At 41.3% G+C, this 7,607-nt stretch overlaps 1 non-coding gene across 1 annotated transcript; it reads left to right on the top strand.

The window, feature by feature from the left end:
- The first annotated feature begins 7,192 nt into the window (after window positions 1-7,192).
- Window positions 7,193-7,265, top strand: TRNAK-UUU. The gene has a single exon. It is a non-coding gene; the product is annotated as a tRNA-Lys (tRNA).
- Window positions 7,266-7,607: the final 342 nt, after the last annotated feature.

Below are 7,607 nucleotides of genomic sequence, written 5' to 3'. Positions count from 1 at the left end.
TTTTAATCTTGATGAAGTCTGCTTTGTCTATTTTTTCTTTTATTGGTTGTTTTTGATGTCATATCCAAGGAATCACTGCCAGATTCAGTACCATGAAGTGTTTCCCCTACATTTCCTCCAAGAGTTTCATACTTTTAGCTCTTACATTCAGGTCTTTGATCCATTTTGAGTTATTTTTTGCATACGGTGTGAGGTAAGGATACAACTTCGTTCTTTCACCTGTGGATATAGTTTTCCCAGTACTGTTTGTTGAGAAAACTCTCCTTTCCCCATTGAGTAGTCTTGGCACTCTTGTCAAAACCATTTTCCCAAATATGCAAGGGCTTATTTCTGGGCTCTCTATTCCATTGGTCTATATGTTTGTCTACATGCCAGCACCACACCATTTTGATCACTGTAGCTTTGTAGTAAGTTTTGAAATCAGGAAGTGTGGGATCTCCAACTTTGTTCTTCATTTTCAAGATTATTTTGACTATTCAGTGCCCCTAGAGATTCCATATGAATTTTAGAATAGATTTTTCTATTTCTGCAAAAAAATGTCATTAGGATTTAATAGAGGTTGCATTGATTCTGTAGATCGCTTTAGTTAGTATGGACATTATAATAATATTAAATCTTCCAATCTGGTGAGCACAGAATATCTCTCCATTTATTTGAGTCTCCTTTAATTTCTTTCAACAGTGTTTTGTAGTTTTTGTGTATTAACTTTTATATGCGTGAAATCCTCTGGAAGGAAACAATAAACTAATGATAATAGATACCTGGCTGGAAGCAGAGGCTGGGAGCAGTGTGGATGGAAGCTTTTAAATACTTATTGTAACTTTGTATATTTTTCATGCTTGCACTTGTCAATCAGGGCTATGATCAAGGTGAGGTGAATATGGAATATTGGGCACAAAATTTAAGGAGGGGTTCATTCTCAGGTGCCAATATTGTCCTTGCACAAACCTGAGAGCAAGTGCCTCCTGAAATGTCATGCTCTAGGCCCCCTCCCTAGCCCTGGGCCTCTCAGGAGCATTTCCTAACTAATGACTCATACACAGTCTTCATCTCCAGCTCTGCTTCTGGAGAACCTGACCTGAGACACCCCCTGGTCTCTCCTAAAATGTCAAATCCTCAAAAGGAGAGACTTCCCTTGACTCTCCCTTTCTGAAGTAGGGGACCCCTAATGTCTCCCGTTCTTCTCTATCACAAAATGCTGCTTATTTCCCTTATACAAATTTACCTCAATATCGAACCCCTTGTTTATTTATGTATTATTTGTCTAACCTCAAGTTTGCATCCTGCATAAGGATTGAGACCACTGTCTTTGCCCAGTTTTTGATATGTAGTCAGCACTTATGATATATCTGTTGAAGGAATATGTGTGGAATTAATGGATTTATTCCCTGAATGTCAAAATAAAGTTCAAGGAGGATGGCTTTTTTTTTGTAAAATTAAGATTCTGAATTTGAGTATCATCTTGATAGTTTAATAAAGAAGAGGATGCATTTTTCAATATCCTTTTAAAGGTACAGTTAAACACAGTACTAGCATGAAAAATATTATTCTTGAAGCTCATTCCTTCTTGTCAAATCCACATATCCCATCTGGCTCTGATTTAGTCAGATCTTTGCTGCTGCTTTTTATTTTCCTTTTTTTTCTTTTTTTTCTCTGAAATATTCATACATGTTTCCATTATGTCATGTATTTTGTAACTGTAGCTTAAATATCTTTTTTTTTAATCTCTGGGCCAGCAAATCTGTTTTACCTTAGATAAGCCTTAGACTTATAACACAATGATATGATCAATGCACCTAGGGACCTCTTTTTGCTGTCTTATCTTTTATTAAAAAAAAAAATCTTTCTAGAAGTTTCCAGGACATGTACTTTTTTTTTTTTCCAAAATATTTTGCAAATACTAAAGACGCCTTTTTTTCTCTCAAGGGCCTATGAATGTTTGCAGACATTGGAGATTCCCACAATATTCCTCTGTAGCAAGCAAGAGCCATATATTTGAAAGAGGAATGAGGTATTGAGATCCCAAGACCCAGGAGACAACTGCATTTACAAAAAGACTCAGAGGGTGAAGTTCTCAAGCAAAGCAACTGTTCCCAACATGCAAAAATCTTTGTTAGTCTCAACTGTTCCCAACATGCAAAAAGCTTTGTTAGTCTCCCAGCCAAGAAGGTGCCCAATGGGACCTTCTGTGTATGAGTATCATTGTATAGATGTGTGCTTTCCATAGATGTGGAATTTGGTCAGATGTTCAAGGGTTTGCTCTAGAAAAGGAGTCAGCAAACTTCTCTTGAAGAGGGCCATATAATAAATACTTTAGGCTTTGTGAAACACATAGAGTCTCTGTCACATCTTCTTTGTTTGGTTATATGTTTGGTTGGTTGGTTGTTCGGTTGGTTGGTTGATTGGTTGGTTGGTTGGTTGGTTGGTTGGTTTTTATAATCCTTTCAAAATGTAAAAATTATTTCTAGCTCAAGGACTATATGAAACAGACCACTGGCTGGATTTGACCCACTAGCCATAGTTTGCTGACCCCTGATCTAAAGGATGGGAGGGAAGAAAGGATATTATCAATGCTTCTCATGGTTTCATTTAGGGCTTCTTGTCTAGCCTTATTATGTGACTTTTCCCTACTAATACTACTTACCCATTCACTGGTATGTGCTAGACCCTGTCAGATACTTTAAATTCATTGCAGAATCTCAGGGCACCCGGGTGGCTCAGATGGTTAAGCATCTGCCTTTGGCTCAGGTCATGATCCCAGGGTCCTGGGATCAAGCCCTGCATCAGGCTCCCTGCTCAGCGGCAAGCCTGCTTCTCCCTTTCCCACTCCCCCTGCTTGTGCTCCTGCTCTCGCTATCTCTCTCTGTCAAATAAATAAATAATAATAATAAAATCTTTAAAAAAATAAATAAATTCATTGCAGAATCTCAATGAACAATCCTTTGAGGTAAGCAGTACGTTATCCCCATTTTATAGATGGGAAAAGTGAGGTTTAGGGAAGTTAGGTAACCTTCCCAAATTCACACTACTAATAAGTCACAGAGTCAAGAACCAAAATTAAGTCTGACTCCAAATCTCTCATTTACTCTTTCCACTGGAAACTGACAATAGCAGCTCTCCCTACCCATCTACTTCCAATAAATCCCACACATTCTACGCAATCTTCCTAAAATATCAGTTTGATCATGACACTTCCCTGCTCAGAATGCTTCAGTGGCTTCCTATTATTTACCCAATACACTAAAATCTCCTCTGTCTAGCTCCTGATATGATCTCAACTTAAATTCTCAGTTTTATTCCCACGCCCCTGTGTTTCTCCCGTCCTTCAGACCAGCTCAATCATCAGACAGCATGGAGGCTTTCCACTGCCATGTTTTTCCTCATGCCGTCCCCTACCAAGTACATTCTCCCTTCCCACTTCTCACCACTTACCCACCCTCTGCCTTCTCACAGGTTCAGCCAAACTGTACCTCCCTCAGGAGGCCTGCCATGGACCTTTTCCTTCCAAGTGGGAGTTAATGGTGCTCCTCCTCACAGAGCTGTGGCCCTTTGTTTGCACCTCTGTCTGGGAGTTAAATTTGGGGGCAGGTGTATATGGGATCCTGCCCCTTGAGGGTCCTCTTCTTCAAAGTCCCTCATCTAGGCTTGGATAAGCTCTGTCATTTGGGCACCTGTCCCCCACTAGGACCTTCTAGTCATCTTGAGAGCTTAGTGTCTCTAGGAACTGGCTTTTGTTTAACGGTCTATTCTTCATCTCAAGGGCCTAATTCAATTTTAGCTAGAGTTTCCAATTGTTCATTACACAAGCCCAGTCTTGTAAAATGGAGAGTTGAGTTTGGCCAACTCTGAAACCCCCTACTCAGACCCTATCATCATTCGGGTCTTCAACTCACTTGCTAACTCCAAGACCTGAGTGCATAATTCTACCCACATCTTTAAGGCATCTTGTATTTGATGCACTATTTGCAAATATAATATCACGTTTAATCTCTGTAAAACCCCTGTGAAGCAAGTGGTGTACCCTCCTTTTACAGATGAATAAACTGAGGCTGCAGAGAGCTGAAGTATTGTCCCAGGGTCAGTGTGTCCTTGCGGAGCACGAGCATTGCCCCAGCACCCCTCAGGCATAATAAGCAGAGGCTCCAGATTCCCAGCCTCTCATGTCCGGAGGAATTGTATTCTGGCACATTTATGCAAATGTTAGAGCCAGAATCTCAGGGAGGAGTGGGGAGAGGCAGGGAGGAATGAGGTCAAGAAATATCTGAAGGCGTTTCTCCCAGGAACCCCTGGCCAGTGTCTATGAGCCTAGCCCTTCTGTGGTATGAAGGAAATTTTCCCTTACCCTAATATATTTTTTTAAGATTCTATTTATTTATTTGACAGAGAGAGACACAGAGAGAGAGGAAACACAAGCAGTGGGAGTGGGAGAGGGAGAAGCAGGCTTCCCACTGAGCAGGGAGCCCGATGCGGGGCTCCATCCCAGGACCCAGGGATCATGACCTGAGCCGAAGGCAGACGCCCAACGACCGAGCCATCCAGGTGCCCCTCTCTTACCCTAATATTTTTAACATCACTGTACCCCGATCTCCTGTGGGGACCTGTACCACAAAAATTTCATTTCCGAATTTGCTACACCAAATGCCCTTAGGGTAAAAAAAGTGCATGTGTGTGCACACATGTGCAGCAAAAGCACACACGTATTTCATAGCTCGTGGGAAAACCACATAAAGTTATCCTCCAAAGTGCATGTAATTGTCACATGGTATCGATTACACGTAACAAGTAGAAAACCGAAAAAGATGTGGCTTTAAAATAAAACAAGTTTAAACAAAAAAGAAAAAGGCAAACAAGAATGGTAGAAACTGAAGATGCTTAAATGCTCATTCAGACAGGAGATTAGGTCAATCTCCAGACCCACCGACAAGAAGTGAGACAGGTCTGGGGCGAGGAAGATTGACAGGAATTGCCCAGTTGCCATAGTTACCAGCTATGAATTTTCCTTCAGGCAATCATAAAGCGGCTTAGAATCTCTGACTGACTTGTTCTTAACCAAATTATCAAGTGGGTAAATTTTGTCTTGGGGAAATTTTCTCAAATCGTTTCTGATGTTCACTCACTCATTCATTCATTCATTCATTCATTCAAGAAACATTCATTGGTTTCCGCTATGAGCCAGGCAGGGTGTTAGGTGCTATGAAAGAAACAGTGAGAGAGCTGATCCAGGAGACAGATGCGACCTTGCCATAGATAACAGAAGCAACAGCAATCATTTGTTAAGTGCTCCCCATGTGCCATTAATTATTCCATTAATAAGCACAAATAGCCTACGAGTCCAGTTCTTACTATCTCTACTATGGAAATCAGTTCACCCAGCACCATGCTCAGCTCCCTCTGCCTGTGGGGCCCAGGCTTCATCTGCTAATGCTCCATCCCAGTGCTGTTTTGTACACATACAATGCGAGCCATGAGTATAACTTTAAATTGTCTAGTAGCCACATTTGGAAAGAGATAAGAAGAAACAGATGAAACTAATTTTAATTATGTATTTCATTTAACCCAATCAATATATTCCAAAATACTATCCTAACAACATGTAATAAATACAAAAACTACTCATGAGATATTTTATAATTTTTTTCATCTTCAAAGCGCAGGGCATATTTAATATTTACAGAACATCTCAATTTGGACGGGTCACATCTCAAGTGCTCCACGGCCACCTGAGCCTGACAGTAGCCATACTGGGTGGCGCAACTCCACCCCTTTCTCAGGCAAGCACTTTGGCAGGGTAAGACAAGTGTCCGCTTCTCTGAAGGCAGAAGAAGAGCTGGGTACTCGGGCATGGCTGGGGATACCAGGAAACAAAGTGACATTTGAGCCAAACCTTGAAGACCAGGAGGGATGAGAACAGGAGAGAGGTCATGTCAAGCTGGGTGAGCAACATTAGAGAGACTGGAGAAGGCAGGTGTGAACAGGAAGAACAACACCAGTTCACACTGCTGGCATATAGGATCTTGGGAAGCAGCATTTTTATACCTTCTTACCATGCTCTATGGTGAGAGATGTTTTATACGTATTTATCCACATTTGTGTATACACAGAGATATACACGTATATCTACATATATTCACATATGTATGTACACACTCAGGTATCTTCTATTCTATTAAATTCCCTTCTATTATAATTTTGTGATGCTGACCATGATCCACCAACCTGATTTCATAGCCACTCTGGATTGGAACTCGCAAAGACTACTGAGGAGGACACGCACCATCTACATCTCCAGTGCCCATTTCCCCCCTCTTCTACTCATTCCTGCATTAGCTCAGTGCAAGTGAATTGATGGAACTGACCCACCTCTGGCTCCAGCAGGAGGCCCACAACTCCAGTGTGGCCCACCAGACCACTGCATCTGGTGGCCTGACTGATTCAGAGATACATGTATGGCCAAACAGAGCCAATTAGAGCTAATCCCACGATTTTTTTCTGCAATGATCAGGGCAAGGAAGAGCCTTTTATGCTACACTTTGGAGATGACAGGAGACCCCAGTTGCAGAGGGCCTGCTGAGAGGGAATCCAAAAGAGAGAAAAAGCAGATGCAAGAGTGGAGAAGCCAAATTTTGAAAGTATTGTTTGAGCGTCTTTATCACACCGTGCCTGAAACCTCACCCCTAATCTACCATGGGATTTTAAATTATATGAGCCAATAAAGTTCCATTGTTTCCTTAATCCCAGTGAGGTTGAATTTTCTGTCACTTAAAACCTAAAGAACCTAATTGATAAAATCCCCGTACATGTCACCGCAGACACTCAGTGCCTTTTTATTGCCTCTCTTTGGCAAAGCTCCAGGCATTTTTCTCCTGAGCCAGTCCTTGTCCTTTACAATGTTCCTCCCCTCTTGTCTCCAGGTCTGAATCCCTTTCTTTATGTGTTCTTTTCGCCATAACATGAGTGTCTTCACCTAGCTACTTCTCCAGGGCACATTTGCATTTTTAATCTCACTAGCCCACCGTGTGATCTAAAAGACTTGGAATTTCAGCAGTGTGGCAGACAGATTGGGGAGAAATCTGGGAACAAAGATTCACCTGGTATCTCCTCTGAAAGAGTGTAAGCCCAATTCCACACACAGTGGCTGGGTTGTTTTGTTTTATTTTGTTTTGAATTAATTTAAAAGTCCCACTTTGGGGGTGCCTGTCTGGCTCAGTTGGAAAAGCGTGAGACTTTTGGTCTCAGGGTCGTGGGTTCGAGTCCCACTTTGGGTATAGAGATTACTAAAAAAAAATAAAATAAATAAACTTAAAAAAATTTTTTAATAAATAAATAAAAGTCCCACTTTTGTTGTAGTTATTGTTGTTGCTAAGTGATGAGTTATTTCCTGAAACTCCAAGCTGCCCTCTGGGTCTGTGACTTTCCAGAACTCTCTACCTTAATTGGCAACTATGCACCCAAAGAGGTATCCCATGAATACTTGGTTACTTATAGGAAAATGTGAACCCTTCAAAAATAAGTACCCTGCCAACATTTCTGAGCTGTGAAAGGTGGTGCCCAGAACTGTCAAATGTCAAAAATAATTACCAGGCAGAATGTTACTCACACATCTAGCA

The sequence above is a fragment of the Phoca vitulina genome, unplaced genomic scaffold, assembly GCF_004348235.1.
Source record: "Phoca vitulina isolate PV1807 unplaced genomic scaffold, GSC_HSeal_1.0 scaffold70, whole genome shotgun sequence".
NCBI classification, from domain to species: domain Eukaryota; kingdom Metazoa; phylum Chordata; class Mammalia; order Carnivora; family Phocidae; genus Phoca; species Phoca vitulina.
Note: the sequence above shows the minus strand (reverse complement) of the source record. Positions and strands in the feature narration are given on the sequence as shown.